This window comes from Choristoneura fumiferana, chromosome 7 (genome assembly GCF_025370935.1).
Source record: "Choristoneura fumiferana chromosome 7, NRCan_CFum_1, whole genome shotgun sequence".
Lineage (NCBI taxonomy): Eukaryota > Metazoa > Arthropoda > Insecta > Lepidoptera > Tortricidae > Choristoneura > Choristoneura fumiferana.
This window is the reverse complement of record NC_133478.1, coordinates 9,553,734-9,575,155: the sequence shown is the minus strand read 5'-3', so window position 1 is coordinate 9,575,155 and position 21,422 is coordinate 9,553,734. Positions and strand designations below refer to the sequence as shown.

The window sequence follows — 21,422 nt, the reverse complement described above, 5'->3', positions numbered from 1 at the left end:
AACCTTTACTTTAACACAAAGAAGAACATTATTTTTATATTACAAAATGTTATTCGTGCTGAGGCGGATGGAGTGATTTGAAACTTTTTAATTGGTTTTTGCCTTCGGGCTGTTTCTCAAATGTAATTTGAGTTGATAAAGTGGCCCTGTCACCTACTTACACACATCAATTCCAAAACAGTTTTCACGACGATGAACCTAGTTTATGGGCCTGATTCACCACGTTCTACTAAATTCCTGTTATTTTATGTAATAGACATTATATTAATAGGTATTTCTTCTTATGTAATAATTATGAATATTTTCAGATACATATTCGATTCTAATTTGCAAAAAATTGCACCCAGGTAGGTTTAATGATATTGAGCTTAATTAATATAGTTTCCCATAATATCCCAATTCATTTGTCCTTGTTAAGCTTCCTTTTTTGTTGAGTATTACGAAATTTATAAGAAATGCTCAGCGTTTATTTGCGTTGCAGTGTCTCTTTAATCGACAAAATATCTGTTTATATTTGACATATATGACATAAAATATCAAAACTAACTTAAAATTAAATGACTGGAGACGTAGTCAGTACTTAGAAGGAACTCGACTTGCGGATTATAGGACAACTTAAAAAAAATAGCGTACCCCTTAAGCCTAATATTTATCGCAAGTATAATTATAAGTAAGGATAAATATTTGTACTGGCGGTAAATATACCAAATAATATTGAGGTAAATTGATTACATTATGTAAACAAAAACAAACGGTGCTCTTCTGCGCAGACGCGTTGCTAAATGGGCCAAGGGCTCGGCCTTATTTCGATGCTCGTCAATTAAGGTGGTACATAAACCTTCTTATCGGGACATATTACATTTTGAAAGATAAATAACACACTCTCTTTTGAATATGCCGAAAAATACTTTTTCTTAGCTGGGGCAGTTGTCGTCCGAAAGACCAGTGGTTTTGCAAGTGTTTTGGTGGGACAAAAATAATTCATAATTTTACTCGTCTAGAATAATGAATATAATAAGCTTATATTGATGTAGGTATTTATGAAGTCTAATTGGAAACCTTTCTCTCAAAATAATTTGAAATAATTCTGAAATTACATAAATAAACGTTATGTAATTACCTCAACATAATTTTGTTTCCTCCTTTTCCGGATGTGATTGGAAACAAAAAAAAAACATAAAAAGTTACTTATCAAAAATTCAAATAAAAGATATTTATTTCGCCGTCAGCCAATCAAAAAGAAATGAGCAAAGCATACAACAAATATTGTTTTTTTTTGCACTTAAATAAATACAGATATCTCGCAAACACAAAGACAGATGGACACAGATACATATCTCATTATATATCATAATTATTATCATTCCAAACACCCTAGGTCAGTTTTGATTCAACCGAATGGTCTCCCACGCCGATCTCTGGGGCGCAGTGGGCTAACGATGCCATATTCCTTACAAGGCTCGGCAGTTAGCCGACATTGCTTCTAGTCCAATAACAGCTATGTCACCTCATTAACTCGTCTGCGATGAGTGCTACAAGACCTAACACATCATTTAGTTGGGATAAGGACGACGTTTTTGGTTAAGTAATTACTAAATGATGCTTGCTTTTGTAAGGTACTTACTCACAGCTAAATAGGACTGCTGATTACTTGTCCTATTTTTTTTGTACGTCATTTTCATATTTGTTTTATTTTTAGATTAACGTGTGAATTTGCAAATCAACAGGAAAAATTAGCTAGCTATTCTGAGACCAAGGTATTTTATTTTTTGGTTGTAGAAGGACATGATAGGATTTCCTATCAATTAATCTTATTTTGCCATTCTTTAACTTAAGTCTACATGATACGTAAACTAAAGGATTTGTAGTAATATTTTAGCGTTCCGCAATTTTGCAACCAAACATGCTTTTTAGTGTATACCTATACGTCCTTCCATCTCCATTTAATCATACTTCTAGAAATTTATCAACACTTACAACTGTGTCAATTTAACGAGCGCTCCTTAAACCAGAACTTGAGGAAGTCCGAGAGAGTATTTTATCACGGTAGGAACGTAAAACGCGTTACGATGCACATGTGAACCAGCAAACGATGTTTTTGGGGAATTACTTTCCCTCATTTCTTATTCGAACTGCTTATTACATTTTTATTAGCGTCCTAAATATTGGAGAACTCTGGTCATCGACTTATCATGCGAGTTGTGATCACACTCAAATGATCAACTTACCATGAAAACTATGTATTTTATTTTCTTTCTGTCTCCAATTCAGAAGCATGAGTTAAAATGGCGAGAAGAATATTAGGAAAAAATCAAATCAATTTACAATCAATAAATTAAATTTAAAGTATTATGTACAAATTTAACGATGTACAACTGACAAAACTAGATTAAGGCTTACAAACCATAAATAATTCATGTTTAGACATATTTTTTACGATATATATCTACCAGAATCTTGAACGCGTTGTACATTTCGTAAAAAATAGGTATGTCAGATTAATGAAATGATTACCTATACTATTATATACGATCATGATGTAATTTTTCTAATTATACCTACTTCCTACTTCATATGGAACATGATTTGGGCTGTGGTATTCCACGACGATCTTCCGCTTACTGATTTCGATGCAACTGACGCCATGTGACTTATAAGTGGATAGCCATAAATTGCTTCCGCTTTGCATTGATTGAGATGGACCATTCTGTTCCAAAGATTTCAAGTTTTGACAAAAAAAGTTGATTTTAAATATCAAAAAGCGCACACATTTTTTGATTAATAATATTGATAAAAAAAATTTGGTAGGTACGTGGCTGACAAAAGGTAGAGTCCAAAAAGTGATATACCTATTTTTCACGATTTCATCGAATCATAAATCAAGGATCATGAAAATCTAGGCGATGAATAGCCACAACCAGTACCATTCGAGTAATAACCCAGTTCTTAAATAAATGTTAAATTAAATACGCAGCGAAGGATTGTTAATTAATGTAAAATGAGGACATATAATCGTATTAATTCGACACTTACTAATATACACATAATAATGACGATGAAAGCCGTAAATACACCCCGTAATTAGTTAAAATCCCGCTAAGCTTCGTGGCATTGAAAGTATTATTAACGCTTAGGTGTGTGTATATAAGTACAAAGTTTGTTGGGCATATGTGTTTAAGTGTGTATGTAAATGCCTTTGTAAGCTTAGGTAACAATATGTATAACAATACGTAATCAGCGCTATCTAGTGGATTGCTTCAGAAGCACGAAGTGAGTTCATAAACGCGTTCGTAGATCGTTAAAAACAACTTATCTAAATAATGCCTTTTACATAGTGTTGTATTTATGATTCAATGAAAACTGATGTCAATTTTTTGACAGATTTGTCTAATTTTAAACAATTGGTTTAAATCAGCAGGTTTAGTATAAAAGCAGAGCTGTTTGCCAACCATTGTGCATATTCGTTCCGGGCACCGCCGCTAGATGCTCCACTGTGCGGCCGTGAAGAGAGATTCAATATGGCGGCGCCATTCGAGTCTGGAACAGGGCGGGGAGTACAGTCGCCGAATCGACACTACAATACTTACGCGTATTTTCGACGAAAGCGACGTCTTCTTGACTCGACGCGGGTGATATTGCGAAATAATTCAGTGTTTCTGTGTTCGTTTATGCGGTTTGTGTTATTATTTGTGCGTAATGGTGTATTTGTGGTGAAAAACGTGAAAGGACTTTAGGGTAACAATGTCTAGCAGTTGACATGTTTATCTGTGTCGTGTGTGAAGATTTTCCCTTTGCGTGAGGAGGGACTTCGTGTTAGTGTGCGTGCTTGGTAGTGTGTGCGTCCCGTGGCAGTGGATTCACAAGGATCCAATGATGGATTTCATTTTCATGGATGTATAGGTAAAAATTGCACGCTAATTGTCTATGTTTGTATATGTTGCAGACTACAGTTGGTTGTTCTGTTCGTATTCGACTACTCGTTTTGAGTCGCGATTCGAGACTGCTTTGTGTTAAACCAGCCACTTCGTAGATATAGTAGCGCATGTGTTTTGGTGTAACTTTATATCATTAGATCGATAGGGATAATGTGGTTTTAAGCGTGAATAACAACAGAGCTTTTTAGATGTCAATTTCCTTATCACAGAGAATGAGGTTGCCAAGACCTTGTCGTGCCATAATGTTTCGAAATTATATTTCTTGACTCTTAACGTTTTATTGTACTGTATCACGTGATTCTTACAAATTGATATAAAAAAATATGTGTTTAAAATACTTGTTAACATTCTAATAAGAATTTTCCCGTTCTACCTACCAGAATATGTTCATTGTTCATGCGTGGTATTTGTGATTTAATAAAGCATTTAATTTTCACATTAACAGTGCCATGCTGAGCTTTAATGATTCAAAGTCATTCACACGCACGCACAAAGCCTGGTCTATAGCATTGAAACTTAATTCATTACATTCATACGGAGTCGCGCGAGAATATGGTTCCCCTCGCTCCCAGTTCGCTGCCTCTGGTTATCAGCTTACAAAATGTTCCAAGCCGTCCCATTCGTGCAACCCACTAATCTGTATATTTGCGTCTCTTTCTGGCTTGTAATGCACGTTTTTCTTATTTTGCCGCGTCATATGCTTGAGGCTTGAAGCATAGATTGCAGAGTTTTAGCTGGTGCTTGTTTAGTGAAAGCGCGTGCAGTTTCTGGTTGAATCCTAATTGATCGGAGGTCCTTTGTCTAAGAGGTGGATACATGGAAATGAGAGGGCAAGTTGGTCGGTCTGCGCATCCCCACGGCGCAGTCTCTGGCCCGGTACCCGCCCGCGACGCACGTGGCCGCTCATCTGCTCTCCTGTTAACAATTTCCCGCGAACCTTGTGTTTAACTTTGATTGAATGTGCTTTGATTAATGGATACTCAGGAAAATTAATTAATACACGCAGTAAGTTGAACTTAGCGATTGTGTTCCACACTGGCTGTATCACGGTATTGTAATTGGGTTAATTGAGTCGCCTTGGGATGATTAGGATAGGGTTAACTATTGTACCTACATTAAATTATTCTAGGTGATCGATATCGACGCAATGTTAACTACCTTTAGCTTTAATCTTAATTAATTGTTCAAAATATTCATTAACTTTTCAAATTATTTTAACCAGAAACACGTTCCTTTTGGCTCTTTTCTATTTAAATTATTCCAAACGTATATTAACCATCCTAATTGCCTATATGAAAAATTGTGATCATCATAACAGTGAAATTCATATTCAAATGAACAAAAAATTCTACACAAATAAATTAGATATAAGTAGTCAACATTCTTAATATGTTTTACTAAATTTAATGCTATCTATTACAGTATACAAATTGGAAATGAAAACCGTGAAATGAAACTAAAATATACACAAAATTTGGCCCACTCTCCATATACCTACTGCATACATTTGAGGGCCAGATTTTTTGCAGCTCAGTATATTATGTTAAAAATTAAAATAAACTATTTTGTCCCACAAGTTGCACGCCTGAATCACAGTGCAAAACAGCGAATATTTACTTTTCTAAGCTTCTTGTTATTGTACCTTCTAAAGCTCATTATGCAGATGATGAATATAACGAAAGCATGAATAAATTACTCGGTTATGTTATGCTGTGCGAGGAAGACAAAATAGAGGACCATTATTATTACTTGAAATACATCAAGATGTTTGTTTTGCGAAAGAAATTTTACGTTTCAATTTTCGACTGGAAAATAAGATAAAATCATCTAATGTATATCAAAAGAATATGAATTTCTTTTAAGATAGCTATCTATCATCGAAAAGATAAGTAGGTATTACAGAAAGGTAGTACTTGATACTGGTATTACAAAGTCAAATAATGGCTAAAGAACGTAAAAATGAGCATGAAATGCAATGTCATCATTTACAAGAGCGCGAACGAAGAATAAAATTGAGAGAGCACAAGGAATGGATGAAATAGAACAGGTTCTTAAAGAACTTGAGAGCACTAAAAGGACTTCTTAATATTCACCATGTCCGAAACAAAATAATTGATGAAGATTAAAGTCTTGTCGTGTGCGTGTCACACACGCATCGACTTAGGGTTCGGAAATTTCTGTGCTACAATTCACGTATAATTTACCATGAGAGATGTACCTACTGAATAGTAAATACTAATAAGATTCAAGATTATCAGATGAGTACATAAGATTAAACGTATAAACCTTTATTAAGGACGAAGTTTGAAAAAATAATAATTGCCCTCTAATACTTAAAAAATACTTAACTGAATGTAGAAAGTCTTAACCTTGTCGAGATTGCCGTCACAGGCATTAGCCCCAAAACGCTCCTGTGAACTTCTATCCTGTTCTTTGAGGGAGGTAAATACCAGCCTTGGGATCACCTGAGGCAACGACTAGAAGTATGATGATCACAGTCTCTTTGTTACATATCATGGCACCTACTAAACTAGATGTTACACAATAACTTTCCAGAATCAAAAATTCTACATTCCTCTTTGACAAGATACCTAGGTATGTAGGTAATTACTTAAACATACGAATGTATTGAGACTTAGAAATGGTTGTTGCCTTATATTTTATATTAAGTATTGCGCAAAAAATATATTTCAGGGAATTTACGTAGGTACGACGTATTCAAAGTCCCAACATCAAACGAAAAGGTTTTCACATGAAAGATCTAATGAAATCGGGTGAATCGGCTTTAGGCAAGCCAAATCCTACGTAACTTTTGGTTTAGACATAATAAAAAAGTGTTTCCTCTTCAACGACTTCTTGTTTGGTAACTAGAAAAGCATTTACGACGAGTATCTGCTAAAATGCATGAAGCCATACTAAAAACAGCGGCGTTTCTCGTTATTGTTTACAAAATATAAAATTTAACTTATTTTTTTAAGTATCACTGAGATACGATAACCTACAACAACCAGGCTTTAAATAATCTTGCTCAGGAGCATTTCACCAAGGAAAAGAATCGCCTCAAGTGCAAGTCGTACTCGCACACGAAGAGCCTACTATTTCCTACCATCATAATCACTGTCATTATGTTATTAAAATCGTGCATAAACGCTGACTAAAATTCGTTTCTTGTATGGGGATTACTGTGCCCTTTTAGTTTTTACCTTATTTCGTTGCCTGCCGGAGCCTACAGTGTAGGCCCTACACTTATCCCAGACGATGAAGCTAGAGATCCTGGGTTCGAATCAAGATAGGGGTAGCTGCTTTAATATGTATTTGATGAATTCGAAAATTTTCGACCCAAGGCAAATATACAACTAGTACAAGTACACACTTTGCTTAGTTTAGGCCCAGGCAACTGGTGTAAATTGACCCGTGAAATATTTTCCCTAATTGTGAATGACGGCAGACGGTGGGCGGAGCCGTGTCAATAGGTACGTTGGTATGGTACCTATTTAATATCTTTCGGGTAGGCAAAAAAAAGTGGTGGCCTAGTGGTTTGACTTATCGCCTCTCAAGCAGAGGGTCGTGGGTTACAAACCCCGGCTCGCACCTCTTGAGTGTTTCAAAATTCATGTGCGGAATTACATTTGAAATTTACCACGAACTTTGCGGTGAAGGAAAAACATCGTGAGGAAAGCTGCACAAACCTGCAAAGCAATTCAATGGTGCGTGTGAAGTTCCCAACCGCGAGGGAACTATGACCCAAGCCCTCTTGTTCTGGAAGGAGGCCTGCGCCCAGCAGTGGGACGTGTATAGGCTGGGATGGTGGGTAGGCAGGAACAGACAGAAACCTAAAATGCGCTAACCAATATTAAATTCTATCCTGTTCAATGTATTATAGCTTATCAATTGTTAAGATTCATTTGCATAGCAGTTAACTACAACAGGTTACAGTGATCCCCAAGAGTGACCATGTCACGTCTAGGTCAAATCTGGCCTAAACATAAAGTAACATAGAATTTTCGGAGTCAATGATATGATTCCGTAAATCTTTAACAAAAGCACAGAATAAATAATAGTACAAATAAAAGTAAAATGACAAAAGTAAAAGTATAATATTCATTATGTTCCAAGATAAGAACAAGAATTTATGATTCATATGATGTAATAAAACACAACAGATTAATTTCCCTATCTTAGTGCAAGTCTTAACATTAAAAACAAAAAAAAAAACAGAATAATCTAAACACAATGTTTTTAATCTTTTGACTTATTTGAAGCGCGTTAATTGCTGTGTTGCTGCCCAAATTTTCTGAATCAATGGCATAATGTTATGTATATACGCAGCTATTAATAGTGGCTACCTATTTGAGCCGTTTGGGGTTGAGAATTGTGGGAAAAAGCGCCCACAGAGTCTACAAATGCTCCAAGCTGCGTCATACGTGGCACAGAGGATCAGCATTGCCAACCAACGTGGCAATGCTGCAGCCCTGGGCACGCTACCCATAGGCATCGATCTGGGGCAATTTTTTATTTATAAGTGTAGTTTTAATAGTTTAAATTTATACTGTGTAAATAGTTTTTTTTGTGTAGTTTTTAAGTATTTTTAATTGGTGAACACAATTAAATTTAAATATAACCTAATTTTGCGCCTTAATGTTATTAAAATAGCTTACATTTTTAATGATCGTGATCACCGTCATCTTCGTTTAACTGTTATCGAATGTAATTATAGTATCAAACACAATAGTTTATTCTGATCAGTAAACTGTAAACTTGCTAGTAAACTTCATTAGGCATGCTAAGTGAACCAACTTGATTGCTAACTATTCTTTACGACTCGCCCTATACACAGCTGCACAAGATATCCGAAGTTATATGGTAACTTATTGTGATACATTGCTGGCAATGTTATTAAGAAATGTGAACAAAGGTACTTCCATGTTTAGCCTCAACTTGAGGATGTAATTAAGTCAGTGTTAGGCATTTTGATATTATTAGAAAATTTCTTACGTCTTATAAGAAAGGTTTTATGCGGAATAATCCGTCAGCAGAATTGAATTCCGCATAAAAAATATCTTGTAATTATAATATAACGTCCAAGACGACTTTTTTTTTTAAATTAATTTATCATTAGACCCAAGAAACTGTATCGTTCCTAGCGGCCTACCTGGCCAGTAGGACGACGAAACGAAATGCGCTATCTTGAAGATGATGTCAAAAAAGCCTTCAGCAAAGTTGAGTTTGTTCTACTACCGTTCAAAAAACAACAAATATGTTAAAATAAATGAAAATCGAAACGATTTATTTCAATTAGTTTATACTATACTTCTAGATGTTTTAATACCAGCGATAGTGCTTGTACTCTATTTTGATTTATTTATTTAAGATTTTTTCCAAATGAATAGTTTATTTACACTCTTCGTTTTAAAATTATAAAATTAAAATAAAAAGGGAAAAGAACAGCATAGACTACTATGGAAGTACAAGCAGGTGAAGAAAATAAAAGCAATTTGGCGGGAAAATTATAGAAACTACCACCACGACAATCGTTATACCTACGTCGCAGTTGACAATATTTCCGAGTGCCTTATTCGGTGCCCATTAGGAGTATAATGACTATTTCTTAAAAAGTTGTCCATTTTTCATTTTTTCAGTTGTCCACTTATTTAAAAAAAATATTTCCTGAAGCTATTTCACCACAAAAAATAAGTAATATTGTTTTTAAAAATAGGTATACAAAACCTTGTGGTAAAAGTGATAAAAAGTCAGATAATCTTTGGTGTTGGATCCAGTAGAAAGTTTTGATGTAGTTACAAAATTAAAAATTTTTCCTCCCAAGATTTCGTGACGTTTTACTGACGTCAAGAAGTTTTGGATGTTTTATGTAGTTTATGTTTTATGTTATGATCTCGTCCTTACGGTTAATAATTTCATGACAAAATTGATTTCTTGTCAATTTCATGACGGGACAACGTTTTGAGAAATACTGTAATAAGAAGTGTTTATCTATTTTCTTTGAACGGGTGATAAAAATCATGTTTATTATTTGTTCTTGACAGATCATGATGAAGAATCAATATTAAGATTGACTTTTCACCATGATTAATATTTTTTTCTGATTTTTATTTTTGAATTCACTAAAAAAAACTGACAACAAAACTAAGTCCTACTTGTAGCTAAAAGTTGGGTGATGTCTTACAAAACCAGTTTTGCAATATTAGCATAATTTTGGTTCCTAATTAGTAAATTTTGGCTAAACGTCAAGCAACCAAACAAGTTCAGCTATCCTTTTTTTAAGTATTTATAATACGTTATAAAAATGTACCTAAATCTTTGGGATAGTCAGATGGAAATTAAGTACGTAGGTCGTTGTTGACTCCTTCTCAGAGTTGGCATATTAGTCTGACTATTGATTACCAAAAATATTTCTTCATACATCATCACAGAGCCCGTTTTGTCAGTTATTGACAGTTCAATATTCTTCCTCGTTTCAGTGCATGCACGTGCATCGAATAAAGACTTAGTTGATGCTATTTTTAAACGATTATGACGCGGCCTCGGCTTAATATTCACGTTTAGTTTTTAGATGAGTAAAATCATGACGCGCGTTTCCTTGAAGCGCTAAATAAACTTAAAGATTGCCTGATAAATATCTTGTAACAACATTACAAGACATTTCGAAAATACAAATTGAGACATGGATGCACAGAAAAACCAGAAAAAGAGACCAGCACTGGGAATCGAACCCAGGTCCTCAGCAATCCGTGCTGCGTGCTAAAACCCCTACACCACTGCTGGACAGGAATCTAATGGAACAGGACAGAACAGAACAGGAACCTTAATGAATGAACTCTCCGTGAGACACAGTAACTTTTTAATTATTTTTTTTAAACGCTGAGGGTAGTGTTGGGTCTACTCACTGAATTTCAAATATTTGAACTACACTTTGGTCTGTCACTTTCACTTCAACACGAAAAAAGCGAAAGATAGGATCAAATGTGTTGATTACAATCTTAAATTATATTTATGGTATTAAAAATATATCGATACCTAATAAATTACATGCCACCGAAATATTTCCAAAATGTAAATTTTCCCGCTCTTTTAATAAAGTATGCAACCTCGTTGCACGAAAGCCGCTTCTCCAGTTTTTTTTTTGTAAACGAATTCCGTATACTGCCTCTACAGTTGGGATAAATATTTGTCTAATTGAATGAATTTGTAACAAATATATTTATGTTTATGTAATAGAAATCTTAATAAAATCATATTTAAAGGTTTAATAACATTTATAATAAATATTCTCGCTGCTGAGGTGAAAAATTGTATGTGTCACACGAGATCAAAGTTTTTTGCATCTCGTGTGTTCGCTACCGCTCGTGATTCAATTATAGAATCCTTCGCTTACTGGGGATTCAAAATCAACACTCGCAACAAAAAACAACTTTGCTCTCTTGTTGCACAAATAACTACGAGTATTATGTTCTCCAATTGTAAAAAAAGAGTTCGGTCAATCAAAGACGGCTAAGTACTTGAGATCACTGCAATGCGGAGCCAGGTCGGTCACATTATTTAGGAAGCGGCCCGGCCCGCATGGCTTCTTACATAAAGTGACTTTATTTACTACCTACTTGAATACCAACTCGCTTACTGGGGTGGTTTTTGAGTTTCGCGTATCGGGATCGATAATTCCGCAGAATGACCATGACCACTGACTCTTTTACAAATTCTTTCAGCAATTCGAAGTAGGTACTTTATGTGACGTAGCTGTAGAGCGGTAAACTTCACATCGTTGAGTTTCTTGCCGGATGTTTCTAAGAGGTTTTTTCGAACCGGTGGTAGATATTTTTTACATTCATAAGAGCTTGTAATAGCCTAAATCGAATAAAGATATTTTGACTTTGACTTTGACGTTGAAAAGCTCCCCCACCGCAATACTTATATGATTTGGCTGTTGTGATTCAAAAATGTACTCGTGATTGCGGCTAACATCGTTGGCGGTTGATAGGTGAATACTTATAGAGGCTGTCAAAAGCGAGTGTAGGATATAGTTAAATTGAGAAAAGTTTTTCCATGTCAAAGTCTTTATGACATTGGCTTAAGATTGATTTTGACTTGGCCTGTGTAACAACTTTTGTCACTACATCTATACACTAGTATTGATATAAGTACAATGTTATTTCATATCTTATTTATTAATTATGGACTGACGGCTCCATTATCTTAATATTCGAAATCGAAAAAGACTCGTCTCTAAAGAAAAATGGTACAGCTTAAGAATATTATTCCCCATTTCATCTGCTTAAATAAATAATCACTCTTAGAAATGAAGTCCCTGTCATGTGATAGTTGGAACGCAAAATTCCATAGTCAAACAGGTATAATAAGTGATTGTATGATCTCACATGATACAGCGTACGTAAACAATGGAGTATAGTGACGTAATCCCGTCTGTTTACACTTGTGTTTATTCGTCTTTAAACGTCGATTACATTGAGGGAGTAAAAGCGTGAGTGAGTGAATAGTAGAGTATAATGATGCATCGTTTATAGGTATTTTAATTTTGATACAGGAACCTAGCTGCTCTGCGACCACACGTGCAAGATAAAAGAAATTTATCATTTCTTTTGTCTGAATTCGGTTTTGCGCTCAGTTTTGAGAATGAACTAATGAGTTTAAAACGCGTTTATATATTATGGGATGTTTGTGGTGTTGAAGTCTGTGCGTTATACAGTGCAGGTCAAATTAATTCTTTCTATTTTGGTTTTAAACTTTTGCTAACAATGCTTTACCAAGCGCATTTTGCCTATCTTTTGCCAATTATATTCAAAGTTTTGGTTTCTGCTATTTTTTGTATAATGGCAATAGAGATTTTTTATGAACTAAAATAATTTCCTTGCTCACCCGCGTCCTTACGATAGCTAAGCTTATGCAAAATATGCGTGTTCATGCAGTTCCTCCACCTCCACACTGTAAGAACACACACAAATCACACAAACCCATCTATCACCACCACCACACTACACTGACGCGTTTCGAACTCAAACAGAGCTCATCTTCAGAGTTTTAAATTAAATTTAAATTAAATTAAATTATTTTAGTTCATTGATATGGACCTCCGCAAAGTAACGCCTGATTCAATAAATGAGATTTTTTATGTCAGTCAATAGGTATAAGTGATCACTTTTGTACCTTGTCATTTTAACGTCATGTTTGAAAAGCCATACGAAATTGTGTACCGACTGAAAACGACAAGGTAAGGTACGAGAGGTAAAAATTGGGACAATTTTGAATAAGCTTTGTATGAAAAAAATACTCCTTATTTGTGCACTGGACCTTAGAAAAGTTATTAATACTTCTAATATTGCATGCTTACGCAGTTTATTCGAATAAGTTAGCTCAGCCGTCGAGGTTTCTTGACCTGACTTAATAAACTTGTCTTGATTTACATTGTCAATTAAAATCATTATATCAGCAATCGATTTCTATAATCGAATGCAAAGGAGGCAATTTGCGAAGCACGCATTTGTGCAAACAATGAACAGCCTCACGCTCGGCAGTAACTCGAGCCGGTCCGCGCTCTATCGGGTGACCGGCAATCGGAAATCGAGCAGCGAGTCTCTACACACATTGAAAACAACGATTACGGTTATTTTGGATGTAAAAAGCTCGAAAATATTGGTGAAAACGGATAACTATAATAATAATAATAAATAATAAATATCACGGGACAATTCACACCAATTGACCTAGTCCCAAAGTAAGCTTAGCAAAGCTTGTGTTATGGGTACTAAGCAACGGATAAATATAATTATATAGATAGATACATACTTAAATACATATTAAACACCCAAGACCCGAGAACAAACATTCGTATTTTTCATACAAATATCTGCCCCGACACGGGAATCGAACCCGGGACCTCAAGCGGGATAACTGGCGTACTAAAAGAGATTATTGCAGTTTAAATATTTTTAAGGGCCCGTGTTACGTTTAACGGCAAATACGGGAAAAGATGGAGATAGCTGAAGATTACCTATAAGAACATGCGAAAATAGTTCTTCTTTTTACATTTAAGGTATAATATTCTTCAAATGGTGGGTAATCAGAAGATTTTTTTACCACAAACCATGTTAATTTACCATTAATCTTGTATTTTTAACTCTTTCATCTAAGCAAAATTTGCATACTTTTACTATCAATATTTTAATGATCATTTACATATCTTCATATTCTGGAACGCAACGGTTTGCTGGTGTTATGTAGGTACGAGCTGGTTTTGTAGGACGGCCACGTAGGTGGTCTGGTGCTTTTCATTTAGTATTCCAAGCCTGCTTGTCATAACTCGTCCGTAAGAATTTGAGCTAAGATATCCGACTACCGACCAATTCGTAATGACCCGTCACGAATATCAACGGTGTCCAAATGACGCAAAAAGGTACAAAAATCTACATAGAAAGCAAAGAGAAAGGCTAGAGTATCGAAGTACTTAAACATTTTAAAGTGAAATATTCGATTTTTTTTTTTTACTTATGTCGACCTCGACTTATTTCTCGTTCATTGGCTGGCGAAAGCGTAAGCCGACTTTAAGGATCAATTAAGACAATAAATCGAAAAATCATCAAATTCTAACAACCATTCAATTTGCTTTACATCCTTTAGAAATCTCTGAAGGATTCTTTGATAATAACGTGCTATTCACATTGGAATGGATGGCTTGCAAATAAACGCAGTTGCATAATCAACCTATAACGCAGGGGAAGTGCGTAATAACCGCCGGGGAATGGCCTGCTCACTCATACTTTGCCTCATAACATTTGCATTCATTTCACCAACATAAATCTATAACTAACAGAGATGTCCCGTCTTCTTTCATAATTTATTCAGCATGAAATATTCAATTAAATAATTTAACTTCGGAGATTTGTTCTTTAGAATCTGTAAGCGGGCAACTGTTTAAATATTTTTTGGGAATTAAATGCAAATTTTATTTAAATGAGTGTCGAGTTGCGTGTACAAAGAGTCTGGTTGATTTAGAGTGGATGCTTGACCGATCGGTCGACGAGTTGGTGGAGCGACGAGCGACCAATCGGGAAGCTCGCAAGGATGTAACGCTATGTTTGTTGTGTAATCTGAAGCGATTGGAACAATTTGAGGAGCTGATGTGACTTTTATCGACTCCGTTTAGTTTAGACTGCGAAATACAGTTTGCATTTGGCACTGTTAAGGAAGTAAAAGTCAGCTTTGGTAAACAGGAAATTTTTACTTGACATGTTTCTTGTATTACAATTAAATAATGTACCTAGTTATAAAACTCCCTAAATAACTTTTTTTCTCGTTACGTGCTTTGTGTTTTTAATGTCTGTTTTTGTGTTTTTTGTGTAATTTTAATTTTACACCGCATTGGTTTTACTGTAATGCTGTAATTTTTTATTGGCAAATAAATAAGTATTTCAATCTGATTAAGAATATAATTATACGCTTAATAATTTGATACTCAGTTAAAGGCACATTTTCAGAGCCACACGGAGAATTTATATCACTTAAATGTATAAGCCGCCACACCACAGAGAGCTTAAAATCCAGTCAAAAGACACGGCGCACAAATATACGGTTAATAATGTTCTTTCTGTATTAAATCGCAATGAAGTAGAGCCGCAGAACAAAGGCGAGCGTGGAGCACATATAAAATTCCGCCGCGCCACCTCGCCCTTAATGAGAAGTTAACTGGAAAACTTACTGGGATACCCTCGACACGTTTTATTCATGGCCGTAAAGCCTTTTAACTTAAATTTGCAACGTTCCCCTTGAAAATTTATGAGGTGTCATTGGGAAAGTTGAGTCGTTGATCAAACTTGGCCTGGACTAAGGATTATCAGTTCATAATTACTGTATTGTCAAACTAGTTATAAACTTCATTAGATACTGTTGAGCATCCGTAATTGATGTTTATCTTGTCGCTCTTAAATGTTGAATTTGTTTACTGATTACGTTTCTTGTTTATCTCTTTGAAGTATTTCAATGGCTTTAATCAGGGCAAATAAGATAACCACGTTGTTTATTTATTCTGTCTTTCCGTATCGATACCTATGGTTTCTAAATTACCCTCTTTTTTTCTTGCCTTCCTTCCCTAGCCTGAGCGGATAATCTACTTATATTCGTTGTTTTTTTATCTTAAAAGAACAGATTTCTTTCATGTTTCCTTTTCTGCCAGGGATCCGGTGTAAATTCATATATTATCTCCTCCTAGTTTGTTTAGTCTGCTCACACATGAGTCATGAGCACGAGCCTATACTTCAGTGTCGAAGTCGAGACACTTGTAAACTTCCAGTATCGACAATGTCTCTACTCTACTATCGTTGTTTAATTGAGTTTGCAAACCAGTATAGCAGTGGCGAATGTGTTAGCGCTTACATCATTAACAGGGGTACTTTATCTTCACATCAACCATGTCTATCGAGTTTTCGACATCTATAGTAAAAATTTTCTTAAGAATAACACTAGTCTTGATGCAGAAATGGGAAAAAATATCTTTCTTTTCGATCTAATGACGACCCAGGTTTAGTTGTTTGTAAAGCGATTAGTGCCTTCGGTAAATTGAATCCCGTCGCATAATCGCGAAGCCGAACAACTACCTACTCGATCGCTGTTAAGCACACTAAATCAAACTGTACTTAGTGTGATTTCAAGGAGTGAAATTCACTTAGTAAATATACACAAGGTATAAACAGAATGAATCCGGAATTTTTCCAGTGAATAACCTTGTAAAAGTGTTTCAAAATTTTTAATTAAGGTTGGCAAATGTTGCACTAAGTTTAGCCGATTTTCGAAATCGAAGTGTCAAAAACGTGATGTCAAATTGTATAAAATTTTCCGGTTAAAAATATTACAGCAGAAGTTAAATTTTTGGTGAAAAAATCTCAGATGTTGTGTTGTGTTTGGACTTGCTCAACCAATCGGCGAAATATTTGAGATAGTTTTGTGATGGTTTGTTTACACTTTAAATGTTTGGAAAGAGAAGGATTGTGTTACTTAAGAGACTTGCCAAAATGCGACTGCATCTAAAGGTAGCGGTTCGCGCCGCGACAGAGACAAGCGACCGAGACCGGAGACCGCGACTGTCACTTGACCGTAGGCATCGTATTGAGCGACAATTCGCGAGCGAGACAGAGACAGGCGACGGAGACGCGAGACAGGAGACAGCAAGACGGTCGCTGCCGCGGACTAGTAGTGTCTCGTGTCGCGCTCCAAGCACACGTGGTTTTTTGTTTAAAAATGAATGCTTTTACGGACGAAGAATGTGAAACGCTGATTGAACTGATCAGACAGCATCCTCCGATATATGATGCACGGCTAGACTCCTACAGAGACGAAAATTTGAAGGACAATATTTTTTTCATCCTTTTTGTTTCATTGTTTTTTTTCAGTAAACTTAATATGTACATAATCAAACTGTGTTTTATTCAGCCGAAAATACTTCCTGAATATATAGTCATCAGCTATTAGGTGCTTTTTCACTAATCTAAAAGCGAAAATGATCCTTCTTGGGCCTCTATTTAAATACAATTCCTTAGTAGGTAATCTTCTTCTTTTGTGTTTGTAATAATAATACAACAGTAAATCATCGTCTTCTTCTTCCTCCAATAGAAGTTCCACCATTCTTTTTCGGTTTTCCATCGTGACACAAACACAACTGACTACACCTACAGACTCGCCGATAATACGCTTCTCGGTCTCAACGTACAGTACATGCTGCGAGACCGAGACACGTGTCGCGGTCTCCGGTCGCGGTCTCGTGTCTCGGTCGCTTGTCTCTGTCGCGGCGCGCGCGAACCGCTACCTTAACACTTAAACTCCACAGAATTGCACTACACGTTAAATTACCATCAGGCGTAGCAAGTTAACTCAATCAAAGATAGTCGTAATCATGGCCTACCGCAGCATCGCGTGATGCTACTTAAATCATCTGTTAAAAGATGTCAAGGCTATTATATTATTATTAATTATCACTAACATTATCTATAACGAATTATGCTATTGAGGAAGAACATTACGCATTAGAGATTAGTGTGTAAATTAATTCCTTTGCGTACTTTTATTTCACAAACAGTTTGTAAAATGCCAACCATTACCAGTTAGTGTTGGAGCTTTACGAAGAGATTTCTCTCGAACGGTAGTTTGTCAACTCTGGCTACTCGGCATCGCACTCTTGTTACATTACATGCGGGAATTTATTGCCTCCGTCCCCTTCGCTGCACGTGTCTATAACGTATCTATAGATCAGTGTACCTATGTTCAAATTGAATTTATAATTTATAGGTGTGAGTTCTGTCTTCATCTGATTAAGCAACGCAACATGTCTATAAACTAAATATCATCTTAGCCACCAATATAGAAAGTAAAAACAATCAATGAACCCTACTCACGACTTGATAACTATATAAAATTTGAAGTACATATTTTAATGGTAAAGAAAGAATTAGACTTACAGATTTTGACATTTGACATCAAATACGTAGGTGTTTTAACTTTTAATTCCTAAATTTAATATAAATGATTTAAAAGCTACACGTTTTCGATTCCACTTTATTAAATTTATTTACTTCCAAGAATTTCTAGCGATACCCTGCCTGAAAAACTCTTACCTACTCGTTTCCAGTAGATTGTCTTAAAATCAATTGAGCGTTACAAAAACCTCGACTCACATTTACCGCCTCGGGTCTCAGCCCGTTATAAATAAATCAGTTTGCCATTTGAATAGGCTATTAATAGTTAGGAATTTCCTTAATTTCATTGTAAAACTCCGCCGTCTGTCCCCCGGGTCCCAATCAAAAGTCGACAACTGTACTTAGGGACTTTACTGTTCAAATGAGCGACGAACGTCGAGAAACGTCACAAAAGAGTTAATTACAGTGAGCCAGCTTTCCACTGCCAGCAGAACTACGTTTACAAACAAACACGTCGTAATTTAATAAAACTTCTGATTATAAGTTCAGAATGAGATTGAGCGTAGCTCCTGTCTGGCGTTGACATAATATCTGTATCTTCTGTGTAGTTTTCTCCCGAAAGCTGTGAATTTCGGCGTTATTAATTAAGTACCCCTGCGGGCCGCTCGGGAATATAAGCAGATGTCGAAAGCGGTGTTTTGCGGAGAGATGAGCGATTAGGCGTAAATTGGCGGATAACATTTTTCCTCTGAAACTGAGACTGAGAGCTTGAATTCTTGAGTGGTCGTTTAGAATGACTGAGAAAATGAGTGCTCTTTTTTGTGGAAATTTGGCTCTTTTTACATATTTTAAGATTGTATTTTTAGAGACAAAATGTAAGCAGACGCTGCAAGTTCGAGGAACGTGTTTAAGTGTCTGGGTTTTGTCGCTCATTAAAATGTTTCCTTTTGTTTGGAGATCTGAATGAAAAAAAGTAACAACTAATATCTGAATGTCGATTTAATTTTAATACTTATAGTCACCAATTAATACATTCATCGACAGATGTATTATTCACTGGCCTGACTTTATCTGAATGGGCTTAAAAGCCGGGTTTGGTCATAATGATATCTCTTAATTGACTTGACATAATAGTTATCTACGTATTGAATTAAAGAGAAGAAAATGTATTAATACTTATGTTTCGTTTTACTGTTACTTAAAGGAAGTTTTTGAGTTAGTATGGCAAAATTTGGCGTGTTCTGTTTGTTATTTACTCATTATTATCACGATGAAGGGTTGGATAACAAACAAATTACCTGTTAGGAAGCGAGCGGGAAACATGAAAACTGACTTTTTTTTAAATATGGTCAGGAATCCGATACATAAAAAGTTAACTGTCAAAGGAAGGTTATGAATTGTCATCGTCGTCGTCGTCGTCTATCTATTCCAAAACATTCAAACATATACTTTTACGAGCTTATCAATAAGATAAGCACATTGTATTCACATTAACGTCATTTTAATTGTTACATAAAAATACAATAATCGATAAATAAACTTTTAAAATCGAACATACAAAGAACAAATCGTACAAACTACCGCTCGGCACGAGCCATCATAATTTTCTCATTCAATAAAAATAAATGCGTGTCAGTGACAGCGTGTTTAATTACTCATAATGTACACATCATAGTTATTAAGACTGTTGTAAGTATTAATGCCATCGTGCCACGTGGTTGAGCCGCGTGTCGTTCGGTTTATAAATACACCGAGAACTCGCCCTTGCCTCGCTCACTATGCTATCAAGGATGAATTCCAATTCAATAATAAAACAATTTGCATATATTACCAACGGCGTGCGAGAGTAAATCTTCATAAAGAGATGAGATACAATCTTTTGTATGTGGTAGTTATGGTTATGATACTCATGATATTCTTAACGCATAGAGTTCCAAATTGAAATTGTCATTTTACTACGGTTTTATTCAATTCTAGTGTTTGATACTACAGGCACTTAGGTACTATCATTGTGTGTAAGTTTCCCGTAAGCAGCTATGTATTCCAATTTTTTTTTATTTTTGTTACATTGTTACTTTACTTATAGTTTATCCTTATAGACTTTTATATTTTTATTATAAATGTAAATACTTGTTTAGCAAACATGCCAACTTGTTACTCTTTAGGATTAATAAGTACCCGTTATGTAACTCGTTGTGTATTTTGAGTTTTAATGAAAAAAAAACATACCAAGATACCTAAGACCGCTTAATGGTTTGATATCAACAGTTTCTCTTAACTACTTGTTGTGTCTACTCGTATATATAGGTAATGTACAGTCAATATCCAATTATGTAGTTAACATAAAAATGCCTTAAACTTATTAAATATTTATTCGACTACCCTACGAGGGGTTATTGGCATTTTCATCCGGAGTCACTAAGCAAGTTATAATAATAATCATTTATTTCAGACGAAACAAGATCATCCATAGTAGTTAGTATTTAAAAGAACAATAGGAAAAAACTATACGACTATGTTAGTAAATACCTACTTAATGAAAAAATAAAATTAAAATTACAAATTAAAATTAAAATTATATGGCCCCTATAACTTTTTTAGTCACGTGCACCACAAAGGGCTGTCCAGCCGGTTTGCAATCATGCTCAGGATACTATAATTGCTACCGCGCACACGCTGAAGAAGAGAATCTTCCTACGCGTTATGCGGATGTATATATAAGAAAAGTACTGTATGTATGTGTATGTCGATGTGTTAGGTATCGGCGATCAAGGTGAAATGGTTAAGTTTAGTTTTAAAAGTACAATTATGTATAGTTTATAGAACTCATACGTAAATGGTATGCGGCATTCATCATTGAACCGCGTTAAGTAACATTACAGAACATCAGAGCTTTTGTTTTATATTATGCACATCATATTGATTCATACCTTTTTGATGAAGCAATCTAGTTCACAGCCATCAAACACACATTAACTAGGTCATGAACAAGAGCACTTTGAGATGAACCTATCGCAAAACACTGTGTAGCGGCACAGGAAATGAAACTTAATAT

At 35.3% G+C, this 21,422-nt stretch overlaps 1 protein-coding gene across 1 annotated transcript in view; it reads left to right on the top strand.

The window, feature by feature from the left end:
• The first annotated feature begins 3,545 nt into the window (after positions 1 to 3,545).
• Positions 3,546 to 21,422, top strand: part of LOC141429678 (uncharacterized) — a 264,174-nt gene continuing 246,297 nt past the window's right edge. The window contains 1 exon segment of the mRNA XM_074090108.1: positions 3,546 to 3,900. The gene's annotated coding sequence lies outside the window, so the exon portion shown is untranslated.